The sequence below is a fragment of the Coregonus lavaretus genome, assembly GCF_964263955.1.
Source record: "Coregonus lavaretus genome assembly, chromosome: 8".
Classification (NCBI taxonomy): domain Eukaryota; kingdom Metazoa; phylum Chordata; class Actinopteri; order Salmoniformes; family Salmonidae; genus Coregonus; species Coregonus lavaretus.
In genome coordinates, this window is record NC_139995.1 from 19,596,807 (window position 1) to 19,623,569 (window position 26,763).

The 26,763-nt window shown below is 42.1% G+C and overlaps 1 protein-coding gene across 1 annotated transcript in view; it reads right to left on the reverse strand.

The window, feature by feature from the left end:
• The window catches only part of LOC311133607 (protein kinase C delta type-like), a 39,249-nt gene extending 15,342 nt beyond the window's left edge, over positions 1–23,907 (reverse strand). Inside the window, exon 1 of the mRNA XM_084167126.1 lies at positions 23,830–23,907. The gene's annotated coding sequence lies outside the window, so the exon portion shown is untranslated. The remainder of the gene's footprint in view (positions 1–23,829) is intronic.
• Positions 23,908–26,763: the final 2,856 nt, after the last annotated feature.

The following is a 26,763-nucleotide window of genomic DNA, read 5'->3' on the forward strand; positions in this document are numbered from 1 at the left end:
TGATTTTATTGCGATTCGATGTACCAAATATATTGCTCTATTAAAATAAAAAGAGTCGCACACTCTATATACACTACCAGTCAAAAGTTTGGACACACCTACTCATTCAAGGATTTTTCTTTATTTATACTATTTTCTATATTGTAGAATAATAGTGAAGACATCAAAACTATGAAATAACACATATGGAATCATGTAGTAACCAAAAAAAAAGTGTTAAAACAAACCAAATATATGTTATTCTTCAAATAGCCACCTTTTTCCTTGATAACAACTTTGCACATTCTTGGCATTCTCTCAACGAGCTTCATGAGGTAGTCACCTGGAATGCATTTCAATTAACAGGTGTGCCTTGTTAAAAGTAAATTTGTGGAATTTATATCCTTCTTAATGCGTTTGAGCCAATCAGTTGTGTTGTGACAAGGTAGGGGGGGTATACAAAAGATAGCCCTATTTGGTAAAAGACCAAGTCCATATTATGGCAAGAACAGCTCAAATAAGCAAAGAGAAACAACAGTCCATCATTACTTTAAGACATGAAGGTCAGTCAATTCAGAAAATGTCAAGAACCTTCAACGTTTCTTCAAGTGCAGTCACAAAAACCATCAAGCGGTATGATGAAACTGGCTCTCATGAGGACCGCCACAGGAATGGAAGACCCAGAGTTACCTCTGCTGCAGAGGATAAGTTCAATAGAGTTACCAGCCTCAGAAATTGCAGCCCAAATAAATGCTTTGCAGAGTTCAAGTAACAGATACATCTCAACATGAACTGTTCAGAGGACACTGAATCAGGCCTTCATGGTCGAATTGCTGCAAAGAAACCACTACTAAAGGACACCAATAATAAGAAGAGACCTGCTTGGGCCAAGAAATACGAGCAATGTCCAAATTGGAGATTTTTGGTTCCAACCGCCATGTCTTTGTGAGACGTGGTGTGGGTGAACGGATAATCTCTGCATGTGTATTTCCCACCGTAAAGCATGGAGGAGGTGGTGTTATGGTGTGGGGGTGCTTTGCTGGTGACACTGTCTGTGATTTATTTAGAATTCAAGGCACACTTAACCAGCATGGCTACCACAGCATTCTGCAGCGATACGCCATCCCATCTGGTTTGGGCTTAGTGGGACTATCATTTGTTTTTCAACAGGACAATGACCCAACACACCTCCAGGCTGTGTAAGGGCTATTTTACCAAGAAGGAGAGTGATGCAGTGCTGCATCAGATGACCTGGCCTCCACAATCCCCTGACCTCAACCCAATTGAGATGATTTGGGACGAGTTGGACGGCAGAGTGAAGGAAAAGCAGCCACCAAGTGCTCAGCATATGTGGGAACTCCTTCAAGACTGTTGGAAAAGCATTCCAGGTGAAGCTGGTTGAGAGAATGCCAAGAGCGTGCAAAGCAGTCATCAAGGCAAAGGGTGGCTATTTGAAGAATCTCAAATATAAAATATATTTTGATTTGTTTAACACTTTTTTGGTTACTACATGATTCAATTTTTTCCCCCATCACTAAGGCTAATGGTAAGTGAGTGAGTGGTGAACTACCTTCTTACATCAGAAAGGCTCCTTTAGACCAATAAATTTGAGCAGCGAAGCTACAGTTCGTCACAGAGCTAGCATGCCAAAGAGGGTGTAAGCGTTAGCCTACATCATAATTCCGCAAGCAGCCATGAAATCCTACAGAATTCCTTTGTCACGACTTCCGCCGATGCTGTCCCCCCTCCTGGTTCGGGAAGGCTTTGGCATTCGTCGTCACCGGAGTACTAGTTACTGCCGATCCCATTCTCATCACTCCACTTGTCATGTCTTGTCTTGTCAATCACACACACCTGGTGCTCATTCCCCTAATTAGTATGTGTATAAGTGTTCCCTCTGTTCCCCTTGTCTTTGTGAGTGATTGTTTGTTGTGAGAGCGTGTAGCTCGGTTGAGCTACTATTCACTGTGTTTATGCCAAGGTGGATGTTTCCCTTGTAATAGTTTCGTTTGACGCTTTGGGCGTTTGATTTATGTAAACGGAATAAACTCTGGACTTTGGTATTTTACCTCCTGCGCCTGACATTCACACCTCGTCACATCCTTCAAGAATTTCCACACAGCCATTTTCTTGTGAGCTTTGTATCGTAACTACCCCACTTTCTGCTTTTCAGTCTGTTGTAATAATCATGTGGATTACCAAACAGTGATTTCAGAGAAGTACAATTCCCCTGTAACCCGAATAATGTGACATCTCGTGACTAAAGCCACTTAGAAGTCCTGTGGCTGTTCTTATCAAAGCTCTATAGTGTTGGTACAGTGTAGTACTCCGTGTTCACATGTGGTATTAGCTAAGGATATGATATGGTCTTATCCTTTAACTTCTCTGCAAACATAGCATACTGTATGTACTGCCAATGTAGTGATACACGTGTCCTTGTGTGTAAGGAGTTAAATCATTCAGACACTGCTTTGTGTTCATGCTCATTTTCACATTATCGCATGTCAGTCATCATCTGGGTTAGATAGGTAGACTGGAACACCTTGTGGCTTTCAGGAGCATTCAGCTCACAGTTACTGGTACTGTACATGTGTCTGAAGTCAGAACTGGTTCTGGTTTCATTAGGTTAACAAACTGTGAGAATCTGTAATATTGCATTCCCTCACTCACTCCCTCTCCATCTCCCTCTCTGGGACTTAATGTGACATGTGAATCTGATCCCATTGAGGGATAGTAGTTAGTAGGGTTGGGTGATATCCCGATTTTCAAACCGTTTCTGTAACATACCGGGGTATACGGTATTACCAAATGTGCACACAAAACAATTTAGGCAACAGGGATCTTGATCCAGGAGGGGATTGAATGCATCTGCTGTAACCAAGAAGCTTGATTTTGACATCTAGCCACTTAGCTAGCAAGTTAGCAAACCAAATGCATAGGTGGAACCCTGAGGTGGATATCATGTATTTGACACATCTTAGATTTCTTATAGTTATACTTAACTTATAGTTATAAGCAGTGGCGTAGCACGTATTGAATATCATACCGTCGGTATTTCGAAATACCCCGGAATACGGTATATCACCCAAGCCTAGTAGTTGGAGTGGCCTGAGGTCAAGAGGGGTGAAACAGTTAAGTGAAACTCTCCCACTGTCTTCCTCCGCCCACACACTACACTACCCATGTAGATAAACACAAAAGATATGGTTGCATGGGAAATTGGGAATCCCTGATCCAGGAAGTAGACTTTGGAGTCGACCTGGAAACAAGCCCAAAAAGCAACTAGAGACTGTGTGCCAGAGGTCTGAAACAGCTACAGTACATTGCATAACATGGATAAATACCATACACATAGTAAATACATTTGCGCTCTCTTGTAGACTGGCAGCCATATGCACACAATGCTGTAAAAGAGAGAGCTGTTGTCTCCCCAGAGAGAGTGGAATTTTCTTTTGCACAAGCCACTGGGGAGGGAGTGTGCAAAAAAAAAGAAAAAAAAAAAGAGAGGAAGGATAGAGAGGGAAACAGTGAAGGTGGGCAGCATACTGGAAGGCAGGCAGGCTACTGGACAGGAGTAGTAAAAATCTAACATTACCGACATATAAAGTCTTCAGACCTCTCGAGAGCGGAGTCACAGAGACGCCCACTTGAAGAGGCCGTGGGTCGAATAGGATTCTCTCTCTGTGTGTGTGTGGTGTGTGTGTGTGTGTGTGTGTGTGCGCTGTGTGTGTGTGTGTGTGTGTGTGTGCGCAAGTGTTTTCTTTAGGGAATATGACTTGGAGCCAGAGGGCCTCAACTGTGCTATTTAGATTAGGCTCTCAAGTAATTATTTAGCAGTTGTGCTGAAATTAAAGGGCCAGAGAAACCATAAATATAAAACTTGAATATCACATTTAGGTACAGTACGTCTTAATAATATATACAGGGTACAAAACATTAAGAACACCTGCTCTTTCAATGACAGACTGACCAGGTGAATCCAGTTGAACGTGATTATCCCTTAATGATGTCACTTTTAAAATCCACTTCAAATCAGTGTAGATGAAGGGGAGGAGACAGGTTAAATAATGATTTTTAAGCCTTGAGACAATTGAGACATGGATTGTGTATGTGTGCCATTCAGAGGGTGAATGGGCAAGACAAAATATTTAAGTGCCTTTAAATGGGGTATGGTAGTAGGTGCCAGGCGCACCAGTTTGAGTGTGTCAAGAACTGCAATGCTGCTGGGTTATTCACACTCAACCGTTTCCCGTGTGTATCAAGAATGGTCCACCACCACCCAAAGGACATCCAGCCAATTTGACTAAGTGTACAGTGAGGGAAAAAAGTATTTGATCCCCTGCTGATTTTGTACGTTTGCCCACTGACAAAGAAATGATCAGTCTATAATTTTAATGGTAGGTTTATTTGAACAGTGAGAGACAGAATAACAACAAAAAAATCCTGAAAAACGCATGTCAAAAATGTTATAAATTGATTTGCATTTTAAACCCCCTCTCAATCAGAAAGATTTCTGGCTCCCAGGTGTCTTTTATACAGGTAACGAGCTGAGATTAGGAGCACACTCTTAAAGGGAGTGCTCCTAATCTCAGTTTGTTACCTGTATAAAAGTCACCTGTCCACAGAAGCAATCAATCAATCAGATTCCAAACTCTCCACCATGGCCAAGACCAAAGAGCTCTCCAAGGATGTCAGGGACAAGATTGTAGACCTACACAAGGCTGGAATGGGCTACAAGACCATCGGCAAGCAGCTTGGTGAGAAGGTGACAACAGTTGGTGCGATTATTTGCAAATGGAAGAAACACAAAATAACTGTCAATCTCCCTCGGCCTGGGGCTCCATGCAAGATCTCACCTTGTGGAGTTGCAATGATCATGAGAACGGTGAGGAATCAGCCCAGAACTACATGGGAGGATCTTGTCAATGATCTCAAGGCAGCTGGGACCATAGTCACCAAGAAAATTGGTAACACACTACGCCGTGAAGGACTGAAATCCTGCAGCGCCCGCAAGGCCCCCCTGCTCACACAGGGCCGTCTGAAGTTTGCCAATGAACATCTGAATGAATCAGAGGAGAACTGGGTGAAACTGTTGTGGTCAGATGAGACCAAAATTGAGCTCTTTGGCATCAACTCAACTCGCCGTGTTTGGAGGAGGAGGAATGCTGCCTATGACCAGAACACCATCCCCACCGTCAAACATGGAGGTGGAAACATTATGCTTTGGGGGGTGTTTTTCTGCTAAGGGGACAGGACAACTTCACCGCATCAAAGGGATGATGGACGGGGCCATGTACCGTCAAATCTTGGGTGAGAACCTCCTTCCCTCAGCCAGGGCATTGAAAATGGGTCGTGGATGGGTATTCCAGCATAACAATGTCCCAAAACACACGGCCAAGGCAACAAAGGAGTGGCTCAAGAAGAAGCACATTAAGGTCCTGGAGTGGCCTAGCCAGTCTCCAGACCTTAACCCCATAGAAAATCTGTGGAGGGAGCCGAAGGTTCGAGTTGCCAAACGTCAGCCTCAAAACCTTAATGACTTGGAGAAGATCTGCAAAGAGGAGTGGAACAAAATCCCTCCTGAGATGTGTGCAAACCTGGTGGCCAACTACAAGAAACGTCTGGGGGTTGGCCACCAGGGGTTTTGCCACCAAGTACTAAGTCATGTTTTGCAGAGGGGTCAAATACTTATTTCCCTCATTAAAATGCAAATCAATTTATAACATTTCTGACATGCGTATTTCTGGATTTTGTTGTTGTTATTCTGTCTCTCACTGTTCAAATAAACCTACCATTAAAATTATAGACTGATCATGTCTTTGTCAGTGGGCAAACAAACAAAATCAGCAGGGGATCAAATACTTTTTTCCCTCACTGTATATATTTCTTTAGGGAAGGAATATTCAGTGGAACAACACAGACAGGTGTACATTCGTAGAAAGGTTGGCATGCAGGAGAGATGTCATTAGAGAGGGAGGCAGTGGCCCTAAGCACAGGGCCCTGCCCAAGCAGGACAGGCAGGTTTAGACTGGGAGCTTCTATTTGGCTCTATCATCATTATTATCAGCTGCCCTGCTATCTACAGTATGGGACAGGGACAATGACAGCGCGTTTCCATCATGTCATCATGCACTGTTTCAATGTATTTCAGTGTCTGTTCAGACTCCTGGCTGCTGCCTACATAGTATTCATGCCAAAGGTAAGTAAAGTAATCTTTGCCTGCTCATAGTTGGTTAAAATCACATGATGTACACCAGACGTTATCAATGTCTCCAGATGATGTCATCGGAAACACTTATCTTCCTCTTTTACTACAAAGCACAGAAACCTGCAACTTTTACATGTTGATGTTGGGGTGGTGGCACGTCCGTTTGCGATATTACAATAACAAAGAAGTTACTGCAAACAAAGAAAACCCAATAAAAACGTCAGTGGGGATGACAGTGGCGCTGTTTACCTCTACTGCGGATGCCATATTTAAGAGTGGAGGAGGATGAGGCCGATAAGGAGGTCCAGAAGAATACAGATGACTGGGTTGATAAGGTGAATAGCTGAGGGCATTTCCTTGTAAAAAGCCCCATGAGCTCTAACGTGAAGTTCATAGGAGCACATCATATTTGGTGTTAATTTTATGGGAAATTAAGGCATATATAAATGTTTCAACCATTTTCCATCCTGAAAATTATGTCTAAGCATGGGGTCTTAGAAAACATCTTGCAGAAAATGTATTTAAAAAGTATTAGAAATACATCAAAACACAAAGTTGAAGAACCCTGCCAACTAATATAATCATTTATATTTAGTTTAGCAGAACTCATTTGCTTTCTGTAAGTTTAAGAAATATTACCTCGTATCTTGTCATTCTGTTACCAAAACCCCACATATCTTTAAGATATTTTCAAATTTCTGTCCTTCATGAGGAGGCAGGAAAATGAAAGTTCACAGAAGTAACAAGGAAAGGTAGACCTACCAATTAGTTTGTTTTTTTACTCATAGAATGACTAAAATGTGTCATTCTGTTACCAAATCGGTAACAGAATGACCAAAACATGTGTAATAGAATGACTGCAACTGAATTGGCTACAATGGGAATTCAAAGTCACAAACTAGCGATGGGGGTTGAAAATAATTTCATTATTCGAATAGTATCATTCATTTTTGTCGGATATCCGGAATACATTTTATTATTTTTTTTCTGAGCACTGCTGCGTGAGGGACATGTGGGGCGAGCAGACGGAGGGAGAGAGAGAGAGACACCAAGGCAACTCTGCTACAGTAAAGACTAGCTTGAGGCCACATGCTGCGCTTTCTCCCCAACCCCATTCCGATAAAACAACAGCCTACCGGTTGGTTGCTCGTTGTAGCCTACTCCTTCTCATTTCGCTAAATGTTATATTGCATTGCATTAGTGAACTCTCACTCCATTTGCTACACATTGAGCCTCTCTTTACCGCTTTGATTTGCCAACATAAACAACAAGCTACACATGAAGGCTACCGGCCTTTTTAAAGGGGCGCATCATGCACATCATAAAAACTACATTGAAAAATGTTCAGTTTTATTAAATTAATTATTTGAAATGTCATGGTATATCCTTGTATGCACCAATGTCACATGGATATTTTAATTTAATTTACAAAAAGCCTTTTCAGTGTTAAAATCAGGTCAAAATAGGCCTATATATTAGGCTATATTTTTTGGGGTTGCAAAACGTAATACACACACAAGTATTTGAATACTAACGCTCGTTCGAAAATTTGAATAACAGTGCACATCCCCATCACAAACCACAGTTGGGTTACCTGCTACTGTCCTCCCTTCTACTGGCATATTGTCATGTTCAGCTCATAACTGTTTTCTTTCTCTTTCTGTCATCTGGTGATCAAAGCAAGTGTGAAAACAGTCTGGACAACTCCTCCCACTCTCTCCCTCTTCTCTCTCCAGTTAATGTAATCTCTCCTGGCTCTTACTGACACCTACCCATGAGCCCCCTCTTCCCATTTACTGTAAACAGCCCTCTCACCCACTGAGCACCAACTGACACTGGACGTCCATGGACGTTGAAAAGTAGTTGAAATTTGGTCAGACGAAATCTGAACCAATCATAGACGTCTGTTTCACAAGTTTGGACAGCACAGTAAAGAAAAGTAGAGTACAGTATAATTTACTGTACAGTACACTTCTGAGCTGTCCAAACTTGTGAAACAGACGTCTATGATTGGTTCAGATTTGTGTACCTGTTCAGGATACATCACCATGAAGAGAATGACATTATGCATTTCTGTATAGTACAGATCAGGGACACATTATGTAATTCTGTTACAATCATTCTGTTACCGGGTGTTAATCCACTTCGCTTACAAGTAGTAATAACCAAGTAGTAATGGGTAGTTCAATAACCAAACAAGTTTTTCGCAAACTCAAGGGGTTATATCATAGCTGACACCCCATTCTTTCTGCAGAATATTTGAATCTTAATTTAACAGTGTTTTTGGAAAATGTGGACACATAAACTGAGGGAGATTTTACCGTCATTCTGTTACCAAACTTTACATCTGCACTGTTCTTTAAGTTAATGTGTTTTTGTAAAATGTTCAGTGGAAGTTGTTAAAGGTAGTCCTTGTGCATAGAGTTGTATGGTTTGTTTAACTTTTCAATCAATGGTTTTAGTTTGGTATACTTTTAAAGTGAAAAATTGGAGTCTCAGTGTCATTCTGTTACCGTGGAATTGACCAATATGTTCTGATGATGACTGGAAACAAACAAGAAGAGATTTCCCACCGATACCAACAAGAGCTTTTGGCAGTAAAGCCTTACAGTGGGGGCTAAAAGTATTTAGTCAGCCACCAATTGTACAAGTTCTCCAACTTAAAAAGATGAGAGAGGCCTGTAATTTTCATCATAGGTACACGTCAACTATGACAGACAAATTGAGATTTTTTTCCGCAGAAAATCACATTGTAGGATTTTTAATGAATTTATTTGCAAATGATGGTGGAAAATAAGTATTTGGTCACCTACAAACAAGCAAGATTTCTGGCTCTCACAGACCTGTAACTTCTTCTTTAAGAGGCTCCTCTGTCCTCCACTCGTTACCTGTATTAATGGCACCTGTTTGAACTTGTTATCAGTATAAAAGACACCTGTCCACAACCTCAAACAGTCACACTCCAAACTCCACTATGGCCAAGACCAAAGAGCTGTCAAAGGACACCAGAAACAAAATTGTAGACCTGCACCAGGCTGGGAAGACTGAATCTGCAATAGGTAAGCAGCTTGGTTTGAAGAAATCAACTGTGGGAGCAATTATTAGGAAATGAAAGACATACAAGACCACTGATAATCTCCCTCGATCTGGGGCTCCACGCAAGATCTCACCCCGTGGGGTCAAAATGATCACAAGAACGGTGAGCAAAAATCCCAGAACCACACGGGGGGACCTAGTGAATGACCTGCAGAGAGCTGGGACCAAAGTAACAAAGCCTACCATCAGTAACACACTACGCCGCCAGGGACTCAAATCCTGCAGTGCCAGACGTGTCCCCCCGCTTAAGCCAGTACATGTCCAGGCCCGTCTGAAGTTTGCTAGAGTGCATTTGGATGATCCAGAAGAGGATTGGGAGAATGTCATATGGTCAGATGAAACCAAAATAGAACTTTTTGGTAAAAACTCAACTCGTCGTGTTTGGAGGACAAAGAATGCTGAGTTGCATCCAAAGAACACCATACCTACTGTGAAGCATGGGGGTGGAAAGATCATGCTTTGGGGCTGTTTTTCTGCAAAGGGACCAGGACGACTGATCCGTGTAAAGGAAAGAATGAATGGGGCCATGTATCGTGAGATTTTGAGTGAAAACTTCCTTCCATCAGCAAGGGCATTGAAGATGAAACGTGGCTGGGTCTTTCAGCATGACAATGATCCCAAACACACCGCCCGGGCAACGAAGGAGTGGCTTCGTAAGAAGCATTTCATGGTCCTGGAGTGGCCTAGCCAGTCTCCAGATCTCAACCCCATAGAAAATCTTTGGAGGGAGTTGAAAGTCCGTGTTGCCCAGCAACAGCCCCAAAACATCACTGCTCTAGAGGAGATCTGCATGGAGGAATGGGCCAAAATACCAGCAACAGTGTGTGAAAACCTTGTGAAGACTTACAGAAAATGTTTGACCTGTGTCATTGCCAACAAAGGGTATATAACAAAGTATTGAGAAACTTTTGTTATTGACCAAATCCTTATTTTCACCATAATTTGCAAATTAATTCATGAAAAATCCTACAATGTGATTTTCTGGATTATTTTTTCTCATTTTGTCTGTCATAGTTGTCGTGTACCTATGATGAAAATTACAGGCCTCTCTCATCTTTTTAAGTGGGAGAACTTGCACAATTGGTGGCTGACTAAATACTTTTTTCCCCCACTGTATATAATGTTACTGTATAGAATACTGTCACGAGAGGTAGAGGCTGTGCCAACACCGTTGGAGCTTCTTTAAAAACACCCTAGACCAAAGACTAGTTTTCTGCTCTTATTATATAGATACAGGTGAAAGGTGAGACTAGGTGGGCGGAAAGACCTGCTTTAAAAAGGGGCAGGGCAATGAAAATGTGGATTTTTCTGTGTTTTATATATACAGTGAGGGAAAAAAGTATTTGATCCCCTGCTGATTTTGTACGTTTGCCCACTGACAAAGACATGATCAGTCTATAATTTTAATGGTAGGTTTATTTGAACAGTGAGAGACAGAATAACAACCAAAAAATCCAGAAAAACGCATGTCAAAAATGTTATAAATTGATTTGCATTTTAATGAGGGAAATAAGTATTTGACCCCTCTGCAAAACATGACTTAGTACTTGGTGGCAAAACCCTTGTTGGCAATCACAGAGATCAGTCGTTTCTTGTAGTTGGCCATCAGGTTTGCACACATCTCAGGAGGGATTTTGTTCCACTCCTCTTTGCAGATCTTCTCCAAGTCATTAAGGTTTCGAGGCTGACGTTTGGCAACTCGAACCTTCAGCTCCCTCCACAGATTTTCTATGGGGTTAAGGTCTGGAGACTGGCTAGGCCACTCCAGGACCTTAATGTGCTTCTTCTTGAGCCACTCCTTTGTTGCCTTGGCCGTGTGTTTTGGGACATTGTTATGCTGGAATACCCATCCACGACCCATTTTCAATGCCCTGGCTGAGGGAAGGAGGTTCTCACCCAAGATTTGACGGTACATGGCCCCGTCCATCGTCCCTTTGATGCGGTGAAGTTGTCCTGTCCCCTTAGCAGAAAAACACCCCCAAAGCATAATGTTTTGACCTCCATGTTTGACGGTGGGGATGGTGTTCTTGGGGTCATAGGCAGCATTCCTCCTCCTCCAAACATGGCGAGTTGAGTTGATGCCAAAGAGCTCCATTTTGGTCTCATCTGATCTCATCTGAATCATTCAGATGTTCATTGGCAAACTTCAGACGGCCCTGTATATGTGCTTTCTTGAGCAGGAGGACCTTGCGGGCGCTGCAGGATTTCAGTCCTTCACGGCGTAGTGTGTTACCAATTGTTTTCTTGGTGACTATGGTACCAGCTGCCTTGAGATCATTGACAAGATCCTCCCGTGTAGTTCTGGGCTGATTCCTCACCGTTCTCATGATCATTGCAACTCCACGAGGTGAGATCTTGCATGGAGCCCCAGGCCGAGGGAGATTGACAGTTATTTTGTGTTTCTTCCATTTGCAAATAATCGCACCAACTGTTGTCACCTTCTCACCAAGCTGCTTGGCGATGGTCTTGTAGCCCATTCCAGCCTTGTGTAGGTCTACAATCTTGTCCCTGACATCCTTGGAGAGCTCTTTGGTCTTGGCCATGGTGGAGAGTTTGGAATCTGATTGATTGATTGCTTCTGTGGACAGGTATCTTTTATACAGGTAACAAGCTGAGATTAGGAGCACTCCCTTTAAGAGTGTGCTCCTAATCTCAGCTCGTTACCTGTATAAAAGACACCTGGGAGCCAGAAATCTTTCTGATTGAGAGGGGGTCAAATACTTATTTCCCTCATTAAAATGCAAATCAATTTATAACATTTTTGACATGTGTTTTTCTGGATTTTTTTGTTGTTATTCTGTCTCTCACTGTTCAAATAAACCTACCATTAAAATTATAGACTGATAATTTCTTTGTCAGTGGGCAAACGTACAAAATCAGCAGGGGATCAAATACTTTTTTCCCCTCACTGTATGTCCACAATATGGAGGTTGGAAGAATACTGTGAAAATTATGATAATGCACTTTTAGTGTAAGAACTGTTTGAAAAGACCGGCTGAAATTTCACCTTCTTTGGCTAGGTGAGGTTTTTAGACCTATAAGTAAATAAACCAATAACAAAGAGAGTTTGCCCTCCTCTCTGCCAATAACAGCTAGTTCAGGTTACACATCCCTCCCATTAGGCCCCTCACTCAGACCACTCCCAGACAGTCTTAGCAAAATTCTTGCTTCAAACATAGCATTTTGCTATGAAGCTATTTTTGTTTTGACCATTTTAATTTAAAACAGTAAAGTACTAAATTGTTACCCAGAAAGTATGTGATATTGAGATAAAAATGACTGCATTGGACCTTTCATTATTTAAAACTAAATGTTTATACACCTGTTCAAACCCCTTGCTGTTCTAATTTTATTACACATATTCTAATGGATGCTATGGGAGATAGTTGTCAGAGCATTGGGTTTGAACAGGTGTGACAGGTTTTCCTGGTTCTCTAATCATGCCCTGTGGATGCCATGCTAAGATTGGTCAGAAAGGATTCCAAGAACTATCCCTGAAAATACCTCTCACTCACTCACTCACTCACTCACTCACTCACTCACTCACTCACTCACTCACTCACTCACTCACTCACTGTACACTGTACACTGTACACTGTCTGCTGCTGGGCTGGCACAGGGTCAGTCCTTTAATCAAAGTGCCTTGATGTGAGTTCTCTGTTCAACCAGAGAATATGGATCCGTCAATCTGTCTGGGTTCACATTGAGTGTGTACAGTATGTGCACAGGCCCCATCACAACCAAATCTGCACTCAACAGGGAAATATGTCATAAACACAGCTGGTGCACAATGTTAAGAATCAATCTTACACAAACCATTTTCCAGGCAGTCGGATTCCTCTAGCACCATGATTATGAGATTAGAACCCAGGCTATTCCAGGCCAAGCTCAATTCAGTCCAAACAGCATTTTGTCACTATAACTCCAAGACTGAGCAGCGAAGACTGTGTCCTCTGAATGGTAAAAGGCTCTCTGTGCTTTTGACAAAGTTCTACTTTCATAGACCTAGAGGGCCAGAGTGACCGTAACCTGAGATGTGAGAGCGAGGAGAGATGGGGGGGACTTCTCCAGCCAGAGAACAAGGAGGGTCTATAGAGCAGGGCCAGGCTCAGCCCTAGCTATTAGAGTTAAGCAAACAGCCTCCACGCAATAATGAACCTGAACCTGTGTCAGCCTGGACTAGATTATAGCTACTGTGTGTGTCAACTCAAAGAAGAACGTTTTCTACTGAAGTTATTGCTCATTATGAGGACTGAAATGGCCATTTTGACTTTGGAAAAAAGGGCATCAGAGTGTAATTTACTACTGTATGTCTGTTAATAATCTCTTCATGTGTTAATATGGTTAAACTATATGGCAGCTGCTTGTGCAAGATAACTCCACGTCCTTACACACAACTAGAGCAATAGAGCAAGCATAAATTAGAAAGGGAGGGGGTAGTCTCACTTTGCCATACCTCCAAAATCACATTGTTGTTTGGAGAATTCTGTATTGCAAAAACGATTTGAATGAGCGGCAACATTTTGATTGGTTGTTACATTTCAAGAACCCTACCTCCTCTGCTTGAACACTCTACTAAAAGAAAATAAATGTTTTGGTGAGTCTACCTACAGGCTATGGTAAAAGTGTAGTGTATCAAGTGTGGACGACAGTCTGCGATTTATTGAAATTGAAAGTGGAGAAATAGATGGTAATAGTAGTTTCACAATAATCAAGGATCAGGTTCATGTTCTGAAGGAATTGCCGGCACATACACGGGTCAAAGTGAGAAGGAGGACGAGAAAATTGGCAAGGGTGAATACACGATTGTCTGCGGTCACTCCTACCAGTTCAAGTATTGGCCGTCACAGCTACAGCTTCCAAGGCTACAAGGAAGAGCATAATGAAGCACCTGGGCATGCAGCAATGTGTTGAGGTGGTGAAAAGTCCTGACAAGGACAACACCAGACTGGCAGTGAAGAAGGTGTTGTCTGACCCTGTTGAGACATTTTCATGGTTGCTCACAGAGTTGGAGTCAAAGGGCCCTGAGACCCCAAGGACTGTCATATACTTTAAGAGAATTGTTCTTTGCTGTACAACAAGGTTTTTCAGCATTTCCTTGGGGGAAAATCTGTGCATTCAGCAGGAGCAGAGGACACACTGGAAAACACTCAGACACCCAAGCACATAAAACTGCACATCATCGCAGCTTTGAAAGATGAGTCATCTAATCTCCGAGTTGTGATGGTTACCTCAGCACTGGGGGTTACTGCATGTAGTCAACTATGGACCACCTTGAGTCCTACATGCAGGCATATGGAAGAGCAGGAGGTCCGGCACAAGCTCACATTCACTTAACCTGTACCATGGAAGACAGCTTGTTGGAGTTTCAGATAAGATGAGACCGTATGTGTCAAACAGTACCAGCTGCAGGCGGGTGAAACTGTTACAGCTCTTTGATGAGGAGGTCATGCAACCAATATCACCAAACATGACTGCTGTGACAATTGTGCTACCTCAAGCAACTGCAAGGACGTATGTGAGGGCAATTAAAGTCCTTTGGAGGCATGCAGGACAACAATTACAACCAAGACATAGGCTGGTCAGTGAAGAGCATAGGCAATACCTGAGAGAGAAATTACATGACCTTGCACCTTGAGATGGCACACACAGGTGTTCATGGGAGTGTCTCTGTTTATTGCACATCAGCCAGTGAGGGTAACCCTGACAAAATCATCAACATTCTGAGCGCAATTCCCTTTTCTGAATTGAGGCAATTTTTTTCTGCTCTGCCCATTACTGACATGGGACATGTCATAACCTTACTGTCTATCATCACTGAGGTTTTGGGGGATGATGAACACTTGAGTGATGATGATCATGATTCATTGTTGGGACAAATTGGGGCTTTTGTAAACATGACTGTGTATATATACACACACACACAAGGACTTTTACATGCTGTGTTGATTAATACTGTAGGTTTTGTGTCATCTGCTTAACACTTCAAAAGGCTTACAGTATGTAGTCTAGGATATTATTGTTGTGGAAACAGGCCTTTTCACCATTGAACTGTATGGAATAGTAGAATGTATGCCATACAAACACTGTAAATAAATAATTTAGCTTAAAAATGTGTTCTAATACTAATTTTCAGTTATCTAAAGCAGTGGTTCCTAACCTTTTTCGGTTACTGTACCACCAACTGAAGTACCTCCTCATGTGCATTTTACCAGTAAGACTATGGTCTCATGAATCTTCTCAAGTACCCCCTGTGGATAGGCCAAGTACCCCCGGTTGGGAACCACTGTTCTAAAGTATAGAGTGATGTGCCCTGTCACCCATAGTTACTTGTTCATAAAGTGCATTTTTAATCTTTCACTTTTCTCCTTCACTTGTCCAATACATAATCCTGATTTAGAAACATCTATGTTCAGTGGATTGTATGACTTTATTGTAAATGAACTTGTAGTTGCCATTTCTGGATGAAACAAGTAACAAAGTGTACTACACAACTTTAAAAGCAGAAAAAGTATGGGCTTTCCTCCCCCAGTGTTGGCTCAGAGAACTGGGAAAAGGCTATAGCAATTGTGTTACATGGTGTACACATCACAGCCTATAAAACATATTCCTATATAAAAGTTTCAGACAGCAACAACAGGAAGAATGTTAACAGTATATAACATTGTAAGTAAAAAGGTACACAGAATATTTTCTGTTCAAATAATTACACAAATAAATGCAATAAATACTGTAATGTTATAGAAGTAAATACACATGTTTTGTGAGTCTACATTGTCATTGGTTTCAGTACTATGACTTCTTTCCTCTTTCTTACTTTACTTCTCATTTCCATTCTAGGATCTCAAAACTACAGCTGAAATCAACTTTCAACGTTTGTTCTTCTCAGGGTGTAAGTTCAGTTTGTGGTTGCTGATCCACCACACTACATTTACATTTACGTCATTTAGCAGACGCTCTTATCCAGAGCGACTTAAAATTGGTGCATTCACCCTATAACCAGTGGGATAACCACTTTACAATGTATTTATTTTATTTTATTTAGGATTACTTTATCCTATCCCAGGTATTCCTTAAAGAGGTGAGGTTTCAAATGTCTCCGGAAGGTGGTGAGTGACTCCGCTGTCCTGGCGTCGTGAGGGAGCTTGTTCCACCATTGGGGTGCCAGAGCAGCGAACAGTTTTGACTGGGCTGAGCGGGAACTATGCTTCCACAGAGGAAGGGGAGCCAGCAGGCCAGAGGTGGATGAACGCAATGCCCTCGTTTGGGTGTAGGGACTGATCAGAGCCTGAAGGTACGGAGGTGCCGTTCCCCTCACAGCACCATAGGCAAGCACCATGGTCTTGTAACAGATGTGAGCTTCAACTGGAAGCCAGTGGAGTGTGCGGAGGAGCGGGGTGACGTGAGAGAACTTGGGAAGGTTGAACACCAGACGGGCTGCGGCATTCTGGATGAGTTGTAGGGGTTTAATGGCACAGGCAGGGAGCCCAGCCAACAGCGAGTTGCAGTAATCCAGACGGGAGATGACAAGTGCCTGGATTAGGACCTGTGCCGCTTCCTGTGTAAGGCAGGGTCGTACTCTCCGAATGTTGTAGAGCATGACACTAGTTCCTCATAGTCCAATTTGTGCAACAGATTTATTTGGAAGTTCTGGAAGCTTGGGTAGAACCTGCCAGTTGTCAAAGCAAATACCTTCTGATCAAGAAGCACACTTACTATATGGTTGATGTCCTCAGATCTACTTGAGATTGAGTGCTTTCCAAACTCTGGCTTCAGCTCACAGTCTATCAAATCACTGCATGAGGTCTGTCTGCTCTGCAATGGTCCTGCTGTCTTTCTGTGCAGTGTCAAACTGGACATGGGCCCCTGGATGTTGGATGAGGTCTTTTGTGAGGCGCACATGATGTTCGCAGTTCTTGCATCAAATACTTTGGTATTGCTCTGGGATGATTACCTTGAAGACATCTACCATTGCATCATGATGCAAAATGCATCATACGGGGATGATTTCTGTATTTTGAAAGTTACATAATTTGAAAACATTTTGGGACTACGTCAACAATGGACTAATGAAACAAATACCAAAATATAGTTTTTGGGTGGAATTTCCCTTTAACTATGCTGTGATCACTTTAGTTGTTGTCACTTACAGCCGATGTTGCACCAAAAACCGGTGCTTGTAGAGGCTGAATTCCTATATCTGGCGGCTGGTCATCTGTTGCTGGTGCTGGGTCCCTGAATAGGCCACGTCTCGCCGGACTCTCAGTGCTTTCCTGAGCAGACAGTCTTTTGTTACTTCTGGGGTTTGAGACAGCCGTGGCACATCTTTTCATTCTAACTCTAGAATTTGCTCTTTCCCTCACAAAACAGCCGATTCTTTCCACGTCATTGGCACATTTATATACAGTGCACTCGGAAAGTATTAAAACCCCTTGACTTTTTCCACATTGTTACGTTACAGCCTTATACCCCATAATGACAATTTTTGTAAATGTATAAATAATTAACAGAAATACCTTATTTACATAAGTATTCAGACCCTTTGCTATGAGACTTGAAATTTAGCTCAGGTGCATCCTGTTTCCATTGATCATCCTTGAAATGTTTCTACAACTTGATTGGAGTCCACCTGTGGTAAATTCAATTGATTGGACATGATTTGGAAAGGCAGACACTTGTCTACATAAGGTCCCACAGTTGGCAGCGCATGTCAGAGCAAAAACCAAGCCATGAGGTCAAAGGAATTGTCCATAGAGCTCCAAGACAGGTTTGTGTTGAGACACAGATCTGGGGAAGGATAATATTTTCTTTTTCAGCATTAAGGGTCCCCAAGAACACAGTGACCTCCAGCATTCTTAAATGGAAGAAGTTTGGAACCACTAAGACTGTTCCTAGAGCTGGCCACCCGTCCATACTGAGCAATCGGGGGAGAAGGGCCTTGGTCAGGAAGGCTCCCAAGAACCTGATGGTCACTCTGGACAGAGCTCCAGAGTTCGTCTGTGGAGATGGGAGGACATCTCTGCAGCACTCCACCACTAAGGCCTTTATGGTAGAGCGGCCAGACGGAAGCAACTCCTCAGTAAAAGGCACATGACAGCCTGCTTGGAGTTTGCCAAAAGGCACCGAAATAGTCTCAGACTATGAGAAACAAGATTCTCTGGTCTGATGAAACCAAGATTGAACTCTTTGGCCAGTTTGCCAAGCGTCACGTCTGGAGGAAACCTGGCACCATCCCTACGGTGAAGCATGGTGGTGGCAGCATCATGCTGTGGGGATGTTTTTCAGTGGCAGGGACTGGGAGACTAGTTAGGATCGAGGGAAAGATGAACGGAGCAAAGTACAGAGAGATCCTTGATGAAAACCTGCTCCAGAGTGCTCAGGACCTCAGACTGGGGCGAAGGGTCACCTTCCAACAGGACAACGACCCTAAGCACACAGCCAAGACAATGCAGGAGAGGCTTCGGGACAAGTCTCTGAATGTCCTTGAGTGGCCCAGCCAGAGCCCGGACTTGAACCCCATCGAACATCTCTGGAGAGACCTGAAAATAGCTGTGCAGCGACGCTCCCCATCCAACCTGACAGAACTTGAGAGGATCTGCAGAGAAGAATGGGAGAAACTCCCCAAATACAGGTGTGCCAAGCTTGTAGCGTCATACCCAAGAAGATTCAAGCCTGTAATCGCTGCCAAAGGTGCTTCAACAAAGTACTGAGTAAAGGGTCTGAATACCTATGTAAATGTGATATTTCAGTTTTTGCTTTGTCATTATGGGGTATTGTGTGTTGACTGATGAGTGAAAAAAACAATTTAATACATTTTAGAATAAGGCTGTAACGTAACAAAATGCGGAAAAAGTCAAGGGGTCTGAATACTTTCCGAATGCACTGTATATACTTTTATATTTGAGTAGAAGATTGCGACAGGAGCCACATTCTGCTTTTGAAAACCCATCACTCAGCGTGACAGGTCCCGTTATCTCTTCTAAAGCCAGTGTGTAGTCAAGTCGCAATAAAGAAGATTTACTTTGCAAAAGGTTATGTTTGCTCCTGTTACAGTCGTACGGTTCACCACAAACAAGGTATAGACTACATCAACATATTTTGATGGGGTTTTAATCTGCGATTTCACAGCCATCCTCACGCACTGTTGAACCTGCGACACTAATCTAGTGAGCACCTCCGCCCAAACAAGGCATTTGATTGGTTTGACGTGTTGCGAGGCGCCACTGATTTAGATTTTGTGCATTGGACTTCCCCAGGCTTCCCGTTTACTTTGAAGAACTACTAAAATAGTGTTTTTGTCAGACAGCATAGGCAGCAGCTCTATAGAGATGAGATTATGATTTGGAACAAAATAATAAAGTTATCAAATAAAATACATATTTTATTAAAGTAAATTAATGTGAATAAATGACAGTTAATAAGATGATAAGCAGTAATGGGAAGTCACTACCATCATGGGACCTTTATTAATTGTTTTATTCTGTGTTGTCACAGCATTCAACCCAGATAATGCATAGTGTATTTAATGTCCCAAAGAAATTTCGAAATAAAAAACTAGTTCGTACTGCATGCCTTAAACCTGCTAATCCACACTCAGTATTACAGGAATGCTGCTAATCATTGTGTGTGTGTAGTCGTCTCTCTCTGTGCATTAAGGTATCCATTTCTGCTTCGCTCACAGTTGACAAGGTCTTGATTACCACAAGCTGCAGACAGCACTGTGCAATGGCCAGACTAGCAGGCAGATAACAGAGAGCACAGGGGGGACTGAGGTAGACCGACAAACAATACACTACAGGGTAGGATGGAGAGAATCATGGTGGTGAGAGAGATGCTAAACTATGTGAGAAGACAACATTGGGTGCTACTAGACTGCTGTCATCCAAGGTGTGTGACAGAGATAACATGTTTAGAGAGTGTCACTATAAGTAGCAGAACGTGTAAAAAAGCAAAACACTTCACCTCTCTAACTGCTGGGATAAATAATGGAGTATGGGAGCATGTTGTAGATTCAGCCCATTTACCCGTGTTTCTCTTTCACTCACTCTAGCTGTGTGTGATGCGCTGAAAGCCAATGCCTGGCAGCAGTTATGGTCAAAATGAATAAATAATATAAGTTTGCCATGTAGGCCTAAACCACAACAGAGCAAACAACAAAGGTCTGTGTGTGTGTTTGTGTGTTTTATAGTTCTGTTTGCCACCCTGTCTGTCACATTTTACTGTTACAGAAACTTCCCACTATTGCAGTAGTACATTTAGCTTTTTGGTCAGAAAAACACAGCAATGGCAAAAGGACAGTATATTCTGATCCACTTCCTCTACCACAGCGTTTCCCAAAATGTGGGGTCATTTCCCAAAATGGGGTCGCGAGAAAAACAACAAAATAAATGCTTGGTTGATAGAACCGGGGATATAACAGAACCGGGGATACGTCAGTAACCTCCGGTAGCTGTTAGATGCGGTTGTAATAAACAGAGGGGTTTTGGTTTTCTTCCAACAAATGTGGCTCTATCTTTTAAACCGTTTAAGCTACAAAATATTATGACTCCATAACTGAAAGATAAGACTTTCAGAAACACAGAGGGACACGGACACATACAATGCCCACAAGCTGCGCACAACTCATTAGAACAGGGTGGACAAGACCAGGCACTGACTAAATCAGACTGGGGGAAAAAGATCATCATTAATGATGATGTTCTTTTCTACACAGAAGATCATACAAAATTATTGCCTGATGATCTTCTGAACTTCCCAATAACTTTCTGATATATTTCAGTCACTTCATACCATACTTCCTTCAGATTGAAATAGTCAAAATTACTGTCCGACGGATTAGTAATAGACTGTCATAGTCCCAATTAAAAAAGTCAACATTGTCCGTTGATTGTATCACTTTTTTACATGGTGGGGTCTTTATTATTATTTTTATATAAAAATGGGCTCACTGGCCAAAAATGCTTGGGATACCCTGCTCTACCACAATCTCTCCCCTTTCAGAGACAAGGGACAAAAAGTCAGTTGCACTACCAAAAGATGCTAGTGTGGAGTGTTATTAGTGGTCTTTAGCCTCAGCTTAACAATAGTGTACACCCGGCTTAAGCCTGTTAGCTAGACGTAGAAGGCATGCAACCTAAGGTATAGTTTAATGTTTTGCATGTTAGCTTTTTACCTGTTTTGATTACATCAATTCTTCAAAATTCACAAAAAGTTGTTAGCTGATGAGATTATCTCATAGAATTTATAAGATCTCCTAAACCTGTGTTTACCACAGACCTTAGTTTTGCCGTTTATTCCAAAAAAACATTAATTTCCCCATAGGCTTTAGCCAACGAGCCATGGTGGAATTAGCCTCCGTTAGTGCCTACAAACATACACCATTACTATTGTTCTCTATTCTACTGCCCTACAGGGAGTAATGGGACAGGAAACACTACTGTCTCTCTCCTTCTTCACATTCTACAGGGGACTGGGGACAAACTAGCAGATGTACAATCAGTGGTGCAGTGCAGGCTCTACGCCGGTATATGCCGTATACCCACTTTTTTTCAGTGGGTATTGCGTATAATCACTTGTTAATCCCCACTGATGCATATCAAAGTGTAGTGGAGGTATACACCATATCAATGAATACGGCTGATGGAACAGATCAGAATGTTTAGCTTCAAATGTTGATAAAATGTGAAGAAATAGTAGATTAAGTGCAGCAATGTGCACACGGCGGTACGCTCACACGCAAATGTTCCAAAATGCAATTTGTGCGTTCTAAAATGTGCACTGCACTTGCCAGCGGTGTCCTGGCCAGAGAAATGTTGAAAGAGGGGAGATCAAAGATGCAACAACTATCATCATGGTTTGCTAATATGACTAGGAAATAATGCCTCTGGCTGCAAGACAATGAAAGAAAGTTTCTTTGAAAATCCATAGAACAGGAGAGCGCATATGAGGAAGTGTTTATAAAATATTTCCCTCAACATATCTATGGTCAAATTTTGGCTTGGCTACTTCAAAGCAAGGTAAGACATGCTTCATAATATAAAGTAAAACGTCCAGGTTTCAAACAATTAAGGAACAGGGAAAATATAGTGACGTTAATGATAGGCCTTACCGTCTTCTGGTAGACCGTAGATGGAAAGGCGTTCGCAAAAACCTTCTCTATTAAATGTTAACTAGCTACAAAGTAGCTTATGCCTACCATATTATGATTACATGCATCAATCAAGTGGCCATCTATTTTGCAAACTCCAACTCATTTGAGCTACAGAAACACCAGTAACCAAACAACAGTGCTAGGTGCTTGCCACTTGAATTGAAGGGTAACTACACTCAAAAATCATAATTTCTTAGATTTTTCCCAGACCTCAAAAGTGGTCTCCTGATGTGGTTTAAGCATTGTTGTGGACTTAAAACATCCAATGTTGTTGTTTTTCTATTTTTAAAAAAGGTGTGAAAAGCACACACATAAATCTGAAACCTGTGAATTTCTGACTCAGTTGACAGCCTCATTTATCAATTTCAATAGTATCCCTACTATTAGCCTATGTGCACAATACAGCTTAAATTGGGTCTGACTGTGAAAGACCAACATGGGATTTATCCTTTTAGGTCATTCAGAGTACATGTCACTGTTTCTCATATAATTTTCCTCTCAGTAGGAAAAACAGCTGGGCCAGTGTCTACAAATATTTCATTTCTAGGTCATATACTGTATAAACCCACTGTACTACTTAGTGATTAGCACCAAGGACAGCAAATTACACCATTGGGGTTGTGGACTTGTGGTGCAGCATTCCTAGATTACAAGTGGCACTAGCAAACAGGAGTGACTCATAAGTGTGTGGCAACCATGGTAACATAGAATTAGAAGAATATTGTGACATGTGTGGAGAAAAATGAAAGTGAAACATCACACACACCAAGGACTGGTGGTGGAAATGGGCCAGATCCCTCTGCGCAAATAACAATCCATTCTAAATACCATGATAGCGTTAAGACCCATGGAAACAAAGACTGGACTAGGATGATCAAATGTTGCTTGATGCTTCTTTTTGCTCAACTTAATTCTCACAAAAACTGAGTGTGAGTAATGCGTCTTGAATTACTAACCAAAATACATTTGACAGACAGTTAAACTACCACGAGCAAGCGAGGAAAGTTTGTGTAAGGATTCCTACAGAACATGGGTTACCTAACATCAACAGAGATGGAGGGTTCTTGCATCGGTTTTTGTGCTTTGAAGCCCGCATAGGTTTACCGAACACTTTACCGCAGTGATTATTTTGTAGCCAACAAACTTGCTCATTTTCAACAATCAGCAGATGTGGTAGTGCCACAAAGTATCACTCAAGAAACTTTAAACTACTCTAAAACTATATTGTTAAATATATATAATGCACTTTTGTGAATATATCGAAAGTAAGTCCTCCCGTGGTGATGTCAATGTGCAGTTATACTGTCTGTTTTTGTCAAGTATCCTACTTCTGTCAACTATTGAAGATTTCTTCCAATGCTGTTGCAATTATTAAAATGTTAGGGAGTCGACTTACCTTCGTGTTCCTGATCAAGTTTGCTTTCCCCTGTGCTCGGCACCTAGACTGGCAGGTAGCTACACTGGAAATCTTCAGCGTTTGACGAAGTATTCGACCGTTCACTCTCGCAGGCTTGTCATTGGTGACGTCGCCAGGTGCATTCCCAAGAGAGAGAGAGAGAGAGAGAGTGGTTTCGTTTGAGTGGTAAAGCTAAAGCAACCGACTGTAGACGAAAGTCGAGGAGTGATTTCGGGGGAGGTGCACACTAATGTGTTTTTATAACGGCAAGGCTTAGTGCAACATGGCAGTGTTGCCATTGTTTATAGAAGTTGTTCTTTATATTGTCAAAATAAACATTACATTTACCAGACTCTCTTATCCAGAGCGACTTACAGTTAGTGAGTACATACATAATTTTTTTCATACTGCCCCCCCCCCGTGGGAAACGAACCCACAACCCTGGCGTTGCAAACGCCATGCTCTACCAACTGAGCTACATCCCTGCCGGCCATTCCCTCCCCTACCCTGGACGATGTTGGGCCTCTCCCGGTCGCGGCCGGCTACAACAGAGCCTGGATTCGAACCAGGATCTCTAGTGGCACAGTTTAGACCACTGCGCCACTCGGGAGGTTGTCTCCAACCTCCATATCACACACTCACAAACTGAAAATATATGTGTGTACAATCAATTGGAGAGAGATGTAATCAATTTAACTGCTTGGAGACATGCCTCGAAGAAGATATTCAGGTTTTTATTGTTGTAACAAACAGTATCAACAATGGTACCCAATATGCAGTCCTCTAAATGTCTGCCACAGGTGGCCAGTGGCACCTTAATTGGGGAGGATGGGCTCATAGTAATCACTGGAACGGAATTGATGGAATGGTATCAAACACATGCCATACTCCATTCCAGCCATTATTATGAGCCGCCCCCTCAGCAGCCTCCTGTGATGTCTGCCCTTGAGAATCTAGTTTTACCACATTTGACCTTTTCACTGCTTGGAGACATGCCTCAAATAATAATATTCAGGTAGTTTTTTTGTTTTTGTAACAAACAGTATCAACAATTGTGCCCAAGATGCAGTCCTCTAAATCCTCCAATAGATTTTTAGCCAATCTTTATATGTTGAAAATAAAACTCAGTAAAGTTCAAAAATAGGCTACAGAATTCTAGGCTGTGTCTGTAACTTTCTTTCCAGGAAAACATGTTTTTGGCAGAGGTCAGATACACACACACACACACACACACACACACACACACACACACACACACACACACACACACACACACACACACACACACACACACACACACACACACACACACACAGAGAGAGAGAGAGAGAGAGAGAGAGAGAGAGAAAGTGTAGTCCCTCACTCCATAGGTTAGAGCAGCCAGAAACTGCCTTTGGAAGCTTGGCTAAACCATCCAGTCCCACTGACATGCTCCCAGCCATCCATCCTCCTCACCCACACAAGGCAGTGAATCACGTGCTGCTGAGTCATCATACCCCACCCACCCTACCCGCCCGCCTCTCTGGCTATAAGAGACAAGAAGCTGCTAAATTTAGCTAATCTGTACCATCCTCCTCCCTTACCTCTACAATGAAAATCCCGTAGGCCTCTACATTATGGACAAGGTATGTATATGAAAACCAATATCAAAACAGTTTTTTCATTCACATTTACCACAAAAACCAAGGTATGAATACTGTTGTGTGCATGTTTTGTTAAACATCTGTATAATTAACTTTTTGGGAATTCACAGACTTCACCCTCCCTACACCTCTGATGAATATAACAGGGAACCTGGTTGATCACCATGCACTGCAAAATCATTCTGGCTATGGATAAGGAGAACATCAACAAATTAACATCAACATGCCAGAGGATATACCCATTGGACTTGGGGCTCTGCTGGGAGTTTACCTCATATTCAGATTTTTCTATTCTGCTTTGCCACTAAAATCATAATAAACACTGACAAGTAAAATATTGTGTTATTGTTGTTATTGTTATGTGTATCATTAATAATAATAATAATAATAATAATAATAATAGGGGGGGTACCCCAAAAGGTTATTTGAGGATCCATTAAAAGGCGTTCTTCAAAGAATTTATAGGTTCCCCCACAGTTTCAATTTGATGAACCCCTAAAGGATCCCCCAGGAAACTTTACTTTTTAGAGTGTGTCCTGCCCCAGACAGTGTGTAACTTTGTTTTCATATTGGCACTGGTCTTTAGGGCAGGGAACACAGACGTTTCCTGCGGTGATGCCTGCTGCTGTTGTCCCTATGGTGCCAGGGAAAAACATCAGGGTGAGTAATGAGGAGAAGGGATGGCGAGAGGGCAAAGCAAAAAAGGAGAGAATTGTCCTTTCATCATGACCTCTGCTAAAGAAGCAAACCTTTCTCTATATGTCCTTCCTCTCTTACTATCCATCCATTCTCTCTTCTTCGTCTCCTCCTGTCATTCTTTGCTTCCTCTTGTCGTGTTCCTTCACACGTCCTAAAGCCTGTCTTTGTTCATGTGAGCTTCATCAAATCATAACATTGCTCTTAAACTGTCACAGTGGCCTTCTGTATGAATAGACTACTGTTTGTGTGTGTGTGTGTGTGCGCGTGTGTGAGTGTGTGTGCGTGTGTGAGTGTGTGCACACACGTGAAAAGGAGAGGAGAGTAAGATATCAGACTCCCATTAAATTGGCTTACACACAAGCATGTGGTAAACCAGGCCATTTTCCTCTGGCCAACACAGTTGTTTTACCCATACATGGAGACAGTGTGAGTATCAAACATTGAAGCACTTTATTGAACACTTATCACTCTCTAAAAGCAGCAAAACTTCACTTTCCTATTTTAGCCACTGACTGATTTTTTGTATCTTGAAAACTTGAAAGGTTTGAAGAAAATAGAAACATCTAGAGGCTTGTCCATCTGTTTTATATGC